Source organism: Gorilla gorilla, chromosome 4 (assembly GCF_029281585.2).
Source record: "Gorilla gorilla gorilla isolate KB3781 chromosome 4, NHGRI_mGorGor1-v2.1_pri, whole genome shotgun sequence".
Taxonomy (NCBI): domain Eukaryota; kingdom Metazoa; phylum Chordata; class Mammalia; order Primates; family Hominidae; genus Gorilla; species Gorilla gorilla.
Genome location: NC_073228.2, coordinates 29,119,257 through 29,134,057, shown reverse-complemented (window position 1 = coordinate 29,134,057; position 14,801 = coordinate 29,119,257). Strand labels below are relative to the sequence as shown.

General features: G+C 40.1%; 1 long non-coding RNA gene across 3 annotated transcripts in view; it reads right to left on the bottom strand.

The window, feature by feature from the left end:
• The window catches only part of LOC134758508 (uncharacterized), a 91,489-nt gene that overhangs the window by 54,402 nt on the left and 22,286 nt on the right, over window positions 1-14,801 (bottom strand). For all 3 annotated transcript variants that reach the window (XR_010133759.1, XR_010133761.1, XR_010133760.1), the window contains exons 2-4: window positions 7,285-7,376; window positions 5,891-5,964; window positions 30-209 (exon numbers count right to left, since the gene is read on the bottom strand). This is a non-coding gene — a long non-coding RNA (uncharacterized lncRNA). The remainder of the gene's footprint in view (window positions 1-29; window positions 210-5,890; window positions 5,965-7,284; window positions 7,377-14,801) is intronic.

Below are 14,801 nucleotides of genomic sequence, written 5' to 3'. Positions count from 1 at the left end.
TGGAACTTAGGTGTGGTCATGTGACTTACTTTAGCCAATGCAATGTGAGCGGAAGTGATACATGTCTCTTCTGGGCAGGTGATTGAAGAGTCATTGCACACAGGAAGCTGAGGCAGGAGGATTGCCTGAGTCCAGGAGTTCGAGGCTGCAATGAGCTATGATCTTGCACCACTGCACTCCAGCCTGGGTGACAGAGAGCGAGCATGCCTCTAAAAAAATAAAAAATAGAAAGACTCAATGCACAATTCATAACACTCTTATTTTATTTTATTATTAATTAATTTTTTACTTCTGCCAAGGCAACCAGCAGCATTCCAGGTGGTGGTGGTTCTGTCAACTGAATTTCAGACTAAAGGCAACACAGGGCAGAGTCCACCCCTAATGGACATGTAGCAAATGTGAGGAATAAATCTTATTGTTTTAAACTATAAAGATAGTGAGATTGTTTGTTCTGCAGTATAAGATAGTCCATCTTGACTGATATAGGGAAAATGGCAACAGAGACGACAGACATCAAAGAGCTAATACACTTTTCAGAATTAAAAAATGATATGAGTCTTTGGATTAAATGAAAATATTGAGTCCTGCGTAAGACAAAAACAAATCCACAATCAGATGCAACATAATGAAACTGCCAAACATAAAAGCATACTTCATCTAGTTAAATCATCATCATCACTCTATTACATCATATTACCACTCACATATCATATGTGAAGAAGCCAAATAAGTCTGTTTTATGGCTGCAGAGAGAGGAAGGTGTAGAAGCAGAATTCAAACTTAAATCTGTCTCCCAAAGCCCATCCTTTCCCAAATCTCATTTGAAATTTCATTTTCACTTTACAACATTCCTGTAAAATGACTTATTTTCCCACTTTATAGATAAGAAAACTGAGGCTCATCAATGTTAGATGACTTGTCCAAGCACATAAAACCATAAATGGTGGGGCTCAGGTTTGAACTCAAGACTTGTTGGCTTCGAAGGCCAGACTTTTTTTTTTCTATGTCATACTGCCTTCCATAATTTCTCTAGAATTTAGCTTACATATTGTTATCATTAAATTTTCCACGTTTACTCTCCAACCACAGTGGTCTTCCTGCTCCTCCTAGAACACACCAGGTATGCTTTAGTCTGAAGTCTGCCTTTGCTATTCTTCTGCCTAGAATGTTCATTTCCCAGACAGCACAATGACTCTCCATTCAGGTTTCAGTTCAAATTCTTTTTGTTTTGTTTTGTTTTGTTTTGTTTTGTTTTGTTTTTGACACAGGGTCTCACTCTGTCACCCAGGCTGGAGTGCAGTAGCACAATCATGGCTCACTGCAGTCTTGACCTCCTGGCCTCAAGCAATTCTCCCACCTCAGCCTCCTGAGTAGCTGGGACTATAGGTGCACACCACCATGCCTGGCTAATTTTTTTTTTTTTTTTTTTTGGTATTTTTTTGTAGAGCTGGGTTTTCACCATGTTGCCTAGACTGGTCTTAAACTCCTGAGCTCAAGTGATCCTCCTGCCTCAGCCTCCCAAAGTGCTGGGATTACCTGGCTAAATTCTATCTTGATAGGCTGGCCTTCCCTGACCACCTTCATCCCTAATGTTCCATCATCTTACCCTGCTTTATTTTCTTCATAGGTAGTATATTTATCCGGCATTATCAATCAACATATTTATGTGCTTATTGTCTGTCTCTCCCTCTCTAGTAAAAGCTGCATGAGAGCAGATTCTTTATTTTGTTATATTTCCTCAGTTGCTTAATAAATATTTGTTGGATGAATGAATGAACAAATTAGCCACAGAGTGTCTGCTCTTAGCACTACTGAACCTCATAAGAATAACAGGAAGTAAAGACCCTGGGACACATGGGAGAGCAGACCTCATCACAAAGCAGGGCTAGACATGAGGCAGCCTAGCAGCAAAGTCAAGGCATTATCTACACCCCAGCCTTTTCATTCAAAGAACACCTAATGCTCTTTATTTTATTTTTTATTTTTATGTGTTTATTTTTTGAGACGGAGTCTCACCCTGTCGCCCAGGCTGGAGTGCAGTGGCACGATTTCAGCTCACTGCAACCTCTGCCTCCTGGGTTCAAGTGATTCTCCTGCCTCAGCCTCCTGAGTAGCTGGGATTATAGGCACACGCCACCATGCCCAGCTAATTTTTGTATTTTTAGTAGAGACGGGATTTCCCCATGTTGGCCAGGCTGGTCTCGAACTCCTGACCTCAGGTGATCCACCCACCTCAGCCTCCCAAAGTGCTGGGATTACAAGCGTGAGCACCGTGCCTGGCCCTTTTATTTTTTTGAGACTGAGTCTCACTCTATCACCCAGGCTGGAGTGCTGTGGCACGATGTCGGCTCACTGCAACCTCCGCCTCCCAGGTTTAAGTGATTCTCCTGCCTCAGCCTCCTGAGTAGCTGGGATTACAGGTGCCTGTCACCATGCCCTGCTAATTTTTGTATTTTTAGTAGAGACGGGGTTTCACCCTGTTGGCCAGGCTGGTCTCGAACTTCTGACTTCAAGTGATTTGCCTGCCTCAGCCTCCCAAAGTGCTGGGATTACAGGGTGTGAGCCACTGTGCCCGGCCTGCCCTTTACTTTAAATGCCCCACACATGGTCATATGAAGAGATTGGTTTACCTTACCCACCTTTGACTGTACAGTCTGATCCTTTCCCCCTAATACCTTAGTATTCACTCACTGGGTCAACAGTACTTCTTCCTATGAGAGGGTGAGTCCACAAAGGGCTGCTCTGTCATTCTCCACCATGTGTACACCTGTATTTTCTCCTTTTCTTTCCTTTTCTACTCTTCCATGCAGCAACAACTCTGTGAGGTGGATATTATGACCTCTCCCTGGCTTCATTTCATAGGTGAGAAAACCTCAGCTCAGAGAAGCTAAGGGATTTATCCAAGATCACACAGCTGTTAGGAGCCCAAGCTTGGATTTGAACTTAGGATGGATGGTGTTATGGGTTGAATTGTGTTTTCCCCCCAAAAGATATGGTGAAATCCGAACCATCCAATACCCCAGAATGTGATGGAATGTGATCCAGTCATGGAATAGAAATAGGGTAGTTGCTGATGTAATTAGTAAAGGTGAGGTTATACTGGAGCAGGGTCGGTCCCTAATCCAATATGATGGTGTCCTTACAAAAAGAACACTATGGCTGGGCGCGGTGGCTCACACCTGTAATCCCATCACTTTGGGAGGCCGAGGCGGGCAGATCACATAAGGTCAGGAGTTCAAGACAAGCCTGACCAATATACTGAAACCCCATCTCTACTAAAAATACAAAAGTTAGCCAGGCATGATGGTGGGCGCCTGTAATCCCAGCTACTTAGGAGGCTGAGACAGGAGAATTGCTTGAACCTGGCAGGTGGAAGTTGCAGTGAGCTGAGATCACGTCACTGCACTCCAGCCTGGGCAACAGAGCAAGACTCTGTCTCAAAAAAAAAAAAGGAAAAAAGAAAAGAACACTAAGTGAAGTGACAGGGATGCATGGCGAGTACCACGTGATAATAGAGGATGAGAGGCCCAGAAGCACCAAGGATGGCAGGCAAACCCCCAGAAGCCAGGAAAAGGCAAGGAAGGATTCACCAACAGGTGTCACAGGGGGTATGGCCAAACTTCCAGCCTCCAGAACAGACATAAATTTGCGTCATTCGAAACTACCCAGTTTGTGGTGCCTTGTTACAGCAGCCCTGGGAAACCACTGCAGGTGGTGAAGCCGTCTTTCCTCTGTGCCACGCCATCTTCCATCTTTGGGACAGAGTTGACTTATATGGCATGAGCTGAGAAGGAATGCATGCCAAAAGGGTCTGCAGACTTCACTTCATCTGAAATACCAGGAAGTGCCTAAACCATCTTATTCACATTGATATCAGTGAATATGAAGAAGTTAAGTCCCTCAATTGTCTTGGGACAAGCTGGCTCACCAGGGAGAGGACACCAGAGAAAATGAGCTATTCCCCCAGACGTCTCCTCAACAGGTGTTTGTTACTGCCTTCCTCCCAATCCCCAATTTAGGCTGATACCTAGGCACCTCCCTAATTATACGCAAGATGCTTTCCTCTTCTGTTCTTTTTTCTTCTCCTCTTCCCCAACTCCAACTTACCGCTACTGTGTTTCTTCAAGTTTTCTGTGGTTTTGCCTTAAATCTGGCAGTGGCATCAAAAAGCGTTCCTTTAATCCCACTGGAAGAAAACCGAATACCAAAATATCTGATCCCTGCTCCGCTACTTCAGTGCACATGGATTCCTTTGAACAATGTTACCACTCTCCCTGGTGATGCTGTCAGGGCAGGGAGTTGGGGATGGAGAAGGCAGAGAGAGACAGGATTGGTGCAGCAAGGAGGAGACTCGAGAGGGTAAAAAGGCACAGGACAGTAGATATGGACATGGGTGTCTGAGGGTCGCCAGCCCTTCCTCCTTGAATAGATGTTCTGAAGCCTCATGACCCTTAGGAAATAAGCATTTTCCGGTATTCTATTGCTTTTTGTTCTGAATCTTTGGTATTCTGATTTTTAGAAGTGGAAAAAATATTTTGATTTAAGCCATATGGTCTTTTCCTCCTTCCACTGGAGCTGTAGGAAACTCACAGGGGCAGGTGTGGAAAGCAGCGGCAGCAGGGTGGGTGGGTACATAGGCTCCATGTGTCTACAGCTTGTGCAATTCTGTAGCTATGGCAACCGTGTGCAATGCCACTCGCGTAGCCTCATAACACGGCCCGAGAGTTACCCCTGGCTCCTCAACTATTCCTCTTCAATGCACTATCTGTGCTGCTGTTTCCTAGCTACCATCGCTATGTTAGATTTTTTTTTTGAAGTCGTGCTCAAGTATTGTTTCTGTCTGCTATGCTTGTTGTCACTGCACCTTAGTTCATCTGATAGCACAAGTAGATAGCAAACCCAAAACCCATTTCTTACAGATACTGTTGGTTGTTAACAATTGTCTGCATTTTTTTTTTTTTTTTTTGAGACAGAGTCTTGCTCTGTTGCCCAGGCTGGAATGCAGTGGCGCGATCTCAGCTCACTGCAACCTCTGCCTCCCAGGTTCAAGCAGTTCAAGTGATTCTCCTGCCTCAGCCTCCCGAGTAGCTGGGATTACAGGCGCCCACCATCATGCCCAGCTAATTTTTGTATTTTTTGTAGAGAGGGGTTTTCACCATGTTGGCCAGTCTAGTCTCGAACTCCTGACCTCAAGTGATCCGCCTGCCTTGGCCTCCCAAAGTGTTGGGATTACAGGCGTGAGCCACTGCGCCTGCCCAATTGTCTGTACTTAAACACGTTGTGTTAGAAAGATTCTTGAGGCCGTGGTCTGAATGAGATGACCCCTTGAGACTTTTTCTAGTTCTGCCAGTCCATGCTGGGTGGGCTCTGTCAGAGCTAATGATACTGTCAATTGACTGCCTGCCTACTGAAAATCTGTTTTTTTTTTGTTTTGTTTTTTTGTTTTTGCCAGTTGTTACAATTTCCTGACAACAACAAGAGTAGTAAAATTAAAGTAAAATTTATAGCAATATATGCAAATATATCATATCCTATGAAGATTGTACATGAGTAATGTATGCATATGTACCACATAAAAGAAAGCTGCATTGTGTTAATTCTGAGAATATATGCACAAATGGTTTCTTTTATTTATTGTTAAAAACCATCTCCAAATGCTCAGAAATATTTCTGTTGTAATTAAATTTAAATGTTTTTTAAAAAATTCATGGGAGTTGGTAATTTACTATGTTCATATTTTAGTTTCCTTATGTTTGGTCATTAAGTGCGGTATCATAAACAGCTAAGATTTAAGGCCCTTCACCTTCCTGGGCTTCAACAGAAGCAGGATGTCAACACCCATAAGTTACAAGCAGTCTCCCCAAGGGACTGTAATACAAAATACACTTACAATTGAATTAACTTGGGAGAGGATTCTGGGAAGCTGACAGCATCAGCAGCATAGTTTTTCATTCTTTCTAAATCCTTGCATAAAAAAAAGAGAGAACAATTAGATAGAAAAACCAAAAATCCATGAGCAGCGTTTACTGCAAAACTAGGTGACAAGTGAGCCCCGCAAAATACAAGTGGGCAGAGATAAACCACCAACAGTTACAAGACATGCAGGGTATCAGTGTCTGTGTGGGAAAAAGAATAAAGGAGCTGCATCTGACAGGCCTGAGAACAGGAGGACCCCAAAATAGCCAACAGGCATTCACTGGAGAGACGTCAGGCCCATCTGAGAACAGCAGCTGAAACTGGTAGGGCTTTGGTCCAATACCAATGTCAAGCCCATGGGGACTAAGTCTGAAGGGGCTGTAGATGCCTAGCTCCTCTGAACTCTCAAAATCAACCTGCCAGGTCCCCTTTGCCAGACAGAGACTCACACTAAAGATAAGTTGCTTGGGGTGGAATAAAAATTGAACAGGACATGGACAAAAGATGAGGGAAAGAAAAGCTCCACGCCAAAATAGTGAAATATCATAAAGCAAGCTGCCTTATGTTTTAACACTCCTCCAAATCAAGAGAGGGAGTTCTGTGAAGTAGGAGAAGTTTTTTCAATGCAATTTTACAATAAAAGTTCAGAAAAACTAATTTTACATGAAAAGAAGCAACATTATACAAAAAATTAGCCAGGCGTGGTGGTGCATGCCTGTAGTCTCAGCTACACGGGAGGCACAAGAATCACTTGAACCCAGGAGGCAGAGGTTGCAGTGAGCCGAGATTGTTGCCACTACACTCCAGCCTGGGCAATAGAGTGAGACTCTTCTCAAAATAAATAAATAGACCGGGTGTGGTGGCTCACGCCTGTAATCCCAGCACTTTGGGAGGCCAAGGTGGGCGGATCACCCGAGGTCAGGAGTTCAAGACCAGCCTGGTCAACATGGTGAAACCTCGTCTCTACTAAAATTACAAAATATTAGCTGGGCATGGTAGCAGACACCTGTAATCCCAGCTACTCGGGAGGCTGAGGCAGGAGAATCGCTTGAACCTGGGAGGAAGAGGTTGCAGTGAGCCTGGGCGACAAAGTGAGACTCCATCTCAAAAAAAAAAAAAAAAAAATGAAGGGGAGCATATACAAAAATTTTTAAAATGTTTTCATTAGTCATTTTGGTAATAGTATTTTTATTCTGAGATTGTTGTATATTTAATAGGAAATGAGACAATGAGTAATTGTGGGATATTCTCATTCTATAAACCTCTATCTCCTTGAGATAGGGCTTCTTGGTGTGGAAGAAAGGGGATACAGATAGAATAGAGGAGATTAAGAGAAAGCTCCATGAGGCAGGGCACGGTGGCTCATACCTGTAATCCCAGCACTTTGAGAGGCTGAGGTAGGAGGACTGTTTGAGCTCAGAGTTCCAGACCAGCCTGGGCAACATAGCAAGACCCTGTCTCTAAAAAGAAAAAGAAGAGAGGAAAGCTCTGTAGTCTTGAATTTGAATTGGAATTATCCGTATAAACTCATGAGGTATTTTATCTTTAAATATATATATTTGTGTGTGTGTATGTGCATTTCCTTTTTCTGTCCATTGAAAATACTGTCCATTCTGTCTATTGAAAACAATGGCCAATCATTGAAAACAATGCCCAATCCAGCACCAAGAAATATCCCTAACCCCCAGATGTGTTCTTGAAATATCATTTCTCCTTAAAAGAAATCAGTGCATCTTGGAGAGATGGCTGATTCCAGGACTAGGGTGGGAAATTTACAAAATGAATCTTTTGTCAAACTAGATAGCAAGGAAATTATCAAAGGCGACCAGAATTGTGTCAAAAGTATGAAGGAGCCAAGATTAAGAAGTTCCTACTGGCCAAAGACAGAGCAATTTGAGTTTCATGAAATAATAATAATTTCAATAAATTAAAAGCTATCAAATATGTTTAAACCACTGAGTTCAGAATGAGATTTCCAAAGAGAAAATGCTTACCTTCGGGGATAATGGAGAACTAATTCATTATTTTGAAATCTGGTAAACAAGGGGAAAGAATCACACATTTATCTTGCCTTTCCTATTATCACTGGGTAACCAAATAATAGATAAGGAGAAGTGCCTCCTTATAATAGTTTTCCAAATAAAAAATAAAAAAGATAGGATTATAATATCACCATTTTGTAATCCCAGTGAATTAAAAGATATAAGTATTAAGCTTCAACAGCTGCTAATGTCATGGAAGATAAATAACCAGACATGAGGTGCTTTCTATTGCCTTGCCAGACACCAATTCCTTGGCAACGTCCCTAAAAGAGAAATATCAAACACCATGTAACTACTATAGTTTTGACAGTCACTTTGGAAAGAAATAGAACTTGAGTCTGCTCCAGTCTCTGGATCTAGCAGCCAAATTTCAGGAAATGCAGAGAACAGAGGAACATGCTAAATCTCACCACAAGTGCACAATCAGCAAAATTCAGACTGTGGGAAACTCTCCAGACAAAAGAGCCTGGTAAGTTGTAAGGAAAAGAAAGGGATAGAGGAGAACAAATAGCTTAAAAGAGAGTTTAAAAACATATCACTTTTTTTTTTTTAATGGACAAGACTAAACTACAGTGTCTAGGAATGCACGTTTGAGTAAAAACAATTATGACAGTGCAAGAAGGTGATTTCTATAAAAGTCAGGACAATGGTTACTTAGGAGAGTGGGGCTAGTGACTCAAACTGGACACATGGAAGGGGATTCTGGAGTAGGGGATAAAGTTCTATTTCTTGATCTTAGTGGGGTTTCAAGGATATTTGCTGTATAAAAACTCATTTTACTGTATATTTTATGTGATTTTATGTATCTTTATTTTATTTTATATCAGAAAGATGTTTTTGAGAAGACAAGGATCAAGCTTTGTATTTTTTTATTTTCAAAATTGACAACAAAACTCCTTTGATGTACAATTCTGAGTTTTCACAAACATATAGTCATATAATCAAAACCACAATCAAGATATAAAACAGTTTCATCACTTCAAAACATCCCCTTTTGCCCCTTTTAGTCAACTCCTCCCTCCATTCCGAACCATGGCAACCACTAAACATACCATTTTCTGTTCCTATGCTTTCGGTTTTCCAGAACATCATAAAAACAGAAACATAAGATATGTATGTAGCCTTTTGAGTCTGGTTTGTTTCACTTGGCATAATGCTTTGAGGTTCATCAAAGTTAGAAAACTTATCAAAGTTCCTTTTTACTTCTAAGTAGTATTCTGTTGTATGGATGCAGCTCAATGTGTTTATCCATTTAACAAAAGGACATTTCGGTTGTTTCCAGTTTTGGCCATTGTGAATGAATACAGCTGCTATAAACATTTGTATACAATGTGAAAATAAGATTTCATTTCTCTTGAATAGATACCTAGAAGTGAAATTGCTGGTTTATAGGTTAAGTGCACGTTTAACTATATGAGAAATTGTCAAACTATATTCCAAAGTGACCATACTATTTTGCATTCTTACAGGCAATATATGAGTTCCAGTTGCTCTATGTCTTCACCAGCACTTGGTATTGTCATTTTAAAGCCATTCTAATACATGTGTAGTGGTATGTTATCATAGTTTTAATTTGCACTTCCTTAATGACTTTCATGTGTTAAATATATGAAAGGATGCTCATTTGCCATCTGTATATCTTCTTTGGTAAAATGCCTACTCAAATGTTTGCCCACTTTTTAAAAGCAAATTATTGGTTTTCTTATTGTTGAGTTGTGAGAGTTCTTTATGATCCCTTTCTCTATTGAATTGCTTTTGCACCTTGGTCAAAAGTCAATTGGCCACATATGTGTGGGTCTATTTTGGACTTCTTATTGTGTTCCATTGATCTATGTTTCTATCCTTTCACCAGTACCATACTATGTTGAACACTGTGACTTTATATTAAATTTTAAAATCAAGTAGTATGAATATTCTAATTTTGTTATTATTTTTCAGAATTGTTTTGGCTATTCTAGTTCCATCGTCTTTCCATTCATTTCAGAAATAGGTTTTCAACATACACCAGAAAGAGAGAGAGAGATTTTTTAAATTAATTAAGGGAGCTAAGATTTTCCCTATTTCTAAATTGATAGCTTTACTTCTGCTTCTGGTTATGAGTAACTCTTTTTGTTGAGAACAGCAATAAAACTTGGTTAAAACACAAAACCATAGCTCTTTCAGAGAGTAAGCAAGGTAGTCAGAACTTCAGGATCATAAAATCCTTAAGAAAAGGGAATAATAGCAGAGGAGTGAGCCTGACTTTCTGATTTGCAAATACATCTAAGCATTTGGTGACTCCTAAGTTGCACGTGTGTAGGAAGAGACACCAAGAAATTTAAAAAGCAGCTACTACAAGGCTAAAAAGCTAAGCAGAGATGTCTGCAGTTTCATGGTCCTAAGGAGACATAAATTGGAGTTGAGCATCCATCAAGAAGAAAGCACTCTTGTGAACAAACAAGGTTTTAAATGGTGACTCCTCAAAGGACTATGTTATAAAAATAAGAGCAAGCTAGTCTTACGTGGATGAAGATGATGTGCCCAAAGTCTATCTCACTGCCAGAAAAAAGCAAACTCTTCCATGGAGGATGATACCATCACCCAGAGTCTTATAATTGTTCATAGACAAGATCTGGCATTCAGTTAAAAAAAAAACAGTAATGCCAAAAAACTGGATCAAATGACTGAAAATCAAGAGACAAAGGAGACCATGAAAATAAACTTGTAGGTGACAAACATCTTGAATTTTTAGCCAGATTTTTAAAAAGTAACTGTGGCTAGTATGTTTAAGGAATTACGTGAAACGAAAAATTTCGCCAGATGGACTGGGTGTGGTGGTTCATGCCTGTAATCCCAGTACTTTGAGAGGCTAAGGTGGGAGGATTGTTTGAGGTTAGGAGTTTTTGTTTGTTTGTTTGTTTGTTTTGAGACGCAGTCTCACTCTGTCACCCAGGCTGGAGTGCAGTGGTGCAGTCTCGGCTCACTGCAACCTCCACCACCCAGGTTCATCCCATTCTCCTGCCTCAGCCTCCCAAGTAGCTGGGACTACAGGCGCCCACCATGACGCCTGGCTAATTTTTTTTTGTATTTTTAGTAGAGACGGGGTTTCACCATGTTAGCCAGGATGGTCTCGATCTCCTGACCTTGTGATCCACCCGCCTCGGCCTCCCAAAGTGCTGGGATTACAGGCGTGAGCCACCGCGCCCGGCCAAGGTTAGGAGTTTTAGAACAACCTGGGCAACATAGTGAGATCGCATCTCTATAATTTTTTTTTTTCGAGATGGAGTTTCACTCTTGTTGCCCAGGCTGGAGTGCAAAGGTGTGATCTTGGCTCACCACAACCTCCGCCTCCTGGGTTCAAGAGATTCTCCTGCCTCAGCCTCCTGAGTAGCTAGGATTACATGCATGTGCGACCACACCTGGCTAATTTTGTATTTTTAGTAGAGATGGGGTTTCTCCATGTTGGTCAGGCTGGTCTCAATCTCCTGACCTCAGATGATCCACCCCCCTCAGCCTCCCAAAGTGCTGGGATTACAGGTGTGAGCCACCACACCCAGCCAAAAATTATTTTTAAAGAAAGAATTCCACCAGATAATTTGAATGCATAAAAAATAATTAATTATAAAGCCCAGATGGAAAAACATAATAACTGAAATGAAGAATTCAAAAGATTAGTTTAACAGTATTCGAATTGGCAGAAGAGATTAATGAACTGGAAGACAGGTCAAGGGAAAATATCCAGATTGAAGCACAGAGGAAAAAGTATGTCATATAGAGAAAAGAGTGTAAGAAACATATGGGATATGAAGAAAGATCTTATATGATTGTCAATAAGGTCCCAAAGGAGTGGAAATAAGGAATGTGGCAGGAGTCATATTTGAAGAGACAGTAGCCAAGAATTTCCCCAAACTAACAAGGCATTAACACACAAATTCAAGAAGCTCTATGAATTCAAAGCAAGATGAATACAAAGAAAACCACACCTAGTCAAACCGCAAAACCTAAACACAAATATAAAAAATGTTAAAATTAGTGAGATTTTAAGAACGCATAATTTATCTTCAAATAGCAACGAAAGTTAGCAAAGACTGACAGCTAGCTTGTCCAACAGAAATGATGGACACCAGGAGATGATGCAATGGCATCTTCAAAGAGTAGGAAAAAAATTACTGCAAACTGAGAATTCTATACCCAGCAAAATAATGGTGAAATGGAGAAGAGGTGGGGGGAGTTCTATACCTTTAAAAATGAAGATGAAATAGAGACATTTTCATAAAAATAAAAACCTAGAGTTTTCATTGTCAGCACACATGTACTAAAATAAATCATAAAGGGAATTCTTCAGATAGAAGTAAAAGAAATCCCAGCTAGAAGCCCAGAAATGCAAGAAGGAATAAAAAGAACCAGGAAATGGATGTCTAAAGTAATATTGATTGTTTAAAACAACAATAATAATGATGTCTTGTGTTTAAAATGCTCTTCCTATACTCTTTTATACAGCTGAATTAAACACCCATCATCACTCAAACACAGCATGTACATTCTTCTCTCTGTATTTTTAGCCTCTCTCTTACCCATCATTTGAGGCCAAGTTATATCATAATACCTTCAGGAAGTATTCACTGACCACTCCTTCATTTATATCTTCTCTCCCACCTCTCTAACTCAGCACCATGTTGTCTGGGTCACTTATTTAGAACTTTAAGTTTCTGTTCTCTTTTTGTTTTTATTTCATGTTGTGTGTCTTGGTTTCTCAAATAGATTGTATATTTAATGTCCTTTCTATGTCTGCTATAGGCTGTCTATATAGTATATGCTCAATAAATGTTTATGGGATAATTAAATTTGTTGAAGAATAAATTGGTAATGAGTGACTGACCTTGTTGTTTTCTAAGACAGAATCTTCCATCAATTTGTTAATTGTTATTCTGAGATTTGATAAAGGAAACTAATATAAATATAAACAAGAAAAGCTTTAATAAGGTCTTGGATGAAAAATCCATGAAGGACAGATTGGATGTTCATATTTCATCTTTAACCTTTTGAAATTGATTTGATGCCTCTTTAATAAAATCTTTCTTGGTATCCTTGTCAAATGTATAAGGCTGGTGAGAGTATATCACAGGTATGTCATTTATTTCATTCTAATATGAGTCATTGTACTATTCTGGATGTTAAAGAAATAAAAGACACAGCCCTTGAGCTTTCCAGAGAAAAAAATCTAACTGGAGGCTAAAACACACACCCATAAACCAACTTGAGGTAAAATCCAAAGAAACATTTTAGTAACGTCAAGAAATATGGTGTAGTGTAGACTAAAGCTGCAATAGATAAGAAAAAGAAAAAGAAAAAATGATTACACTTGGGATGTGTTTATTATAAGGAAGGCATCTGAAAAAAGGTAAATTTTGGCTTTAAAGATTAGATGGAAATATACAGAAAAGAAGGGGCATAGATTTTTCTAAGCAGTGAGAATTACATGCAATACACGGAGGCAAAATAGTAAGTTATTATACATTCAGGCATCTATAAATAGACAGGCTTGAGGAATCAAGGGAATGTATGAAGCTAGAGAGAGGTGGAGGAGCAGTTGATAGAAGACATCAAATATGTTTATTTTTGAACTAGTGTGGAATTCTCTTTCTCTTTTCAGTAGAAATAACCTTCACTGTCAACAGCCCAGTCAGACCCCTTAGCTGATATGACGATCACAACTTCCTAGGCTATTATTTGCAATAATTTCTGCCATATGAGTGTAATGGGAAAAATACACTGCAAAGTGAATTGCTTTTGAAATGTATTGCATGCTGACATTTGGGAAATTAGATCCTGAACACAATGCATCCTGATTATTGAGGTGCCTTGCCACCATGAAAAGATAAATACAGTCCAACCATTCAAAAAATCTGCATGTTAAATTAATTTAAAGTTCTGTCCTTTGGCAAGGTTCTTCTCAAAACTTTTGGTCACTATTCAGGCAAATAACCATGAGCATACACTCTCCCTGGCCTAGATAGCCTACGTGGGTCTGAGGAGTCCAGAAGTGCCCTCGTTCAAACATAGCTCCATCTTATGAGGAATCCTGCTGTGCTCATTCTCCTATGTACTCGACTGCTCCAGTGCTAGAGGTGCCTGTGCTCAGCTGGCATCCTTTCCATTTCCTGGGAGAAGCACAGCCATGCTCTCTTATGAAGAACAAACAACTCTTCACATCTCCATTCCCACTCAGCAAATTCCTCCGGCACCATCAACCCATCTCATCATGAATGTGCATTTGCTTTCCTCTGTAAAGTTTCTGTATTGATGGGCTGCTGAGCTGAGCAACAGTAATTTCAGCAGTCCTGGCTCCACAAGCACAGGTCAGGAATGGGTTTGAAGAAAGCTCTTCTGAAGATATCACAAATTTTGCTGTTTTAAGCCAAGGCCTGCCTTGTTTACTGAACACGTCCAATTTGTGTGCTGAATAGAGCAATATAATGAGAGGAAGGGAAGATGGACAGGGAAATAATGGGACCTCACGTGCAGATTACAAACAGAACCTAGAAATTAACTGAGAATGCTAAAGAGGAAGAGGAATATGAAAGCAATAGTGAAGGGTCAATAATTTCCACATAAATCAGACCAGATGATTATTTTGATCATTAAATTGATTTAACCACAGCTTTATATACAATCAGAGTACATGGCTCTATATATAACAACAGCTCTTGGTTGTAGTCAGAGAGGACTGGGTTTGTTTGAGTCCTGGCTTATTGCTTACCTGATTAATGGTTTTGGTTATGCTACTTACCCTCTCTTAGCCTCTGTTTCTTTATTGCAGTAGATACTATTAGCCTAAAATGAGAAGGCTAATAGTATCTACCA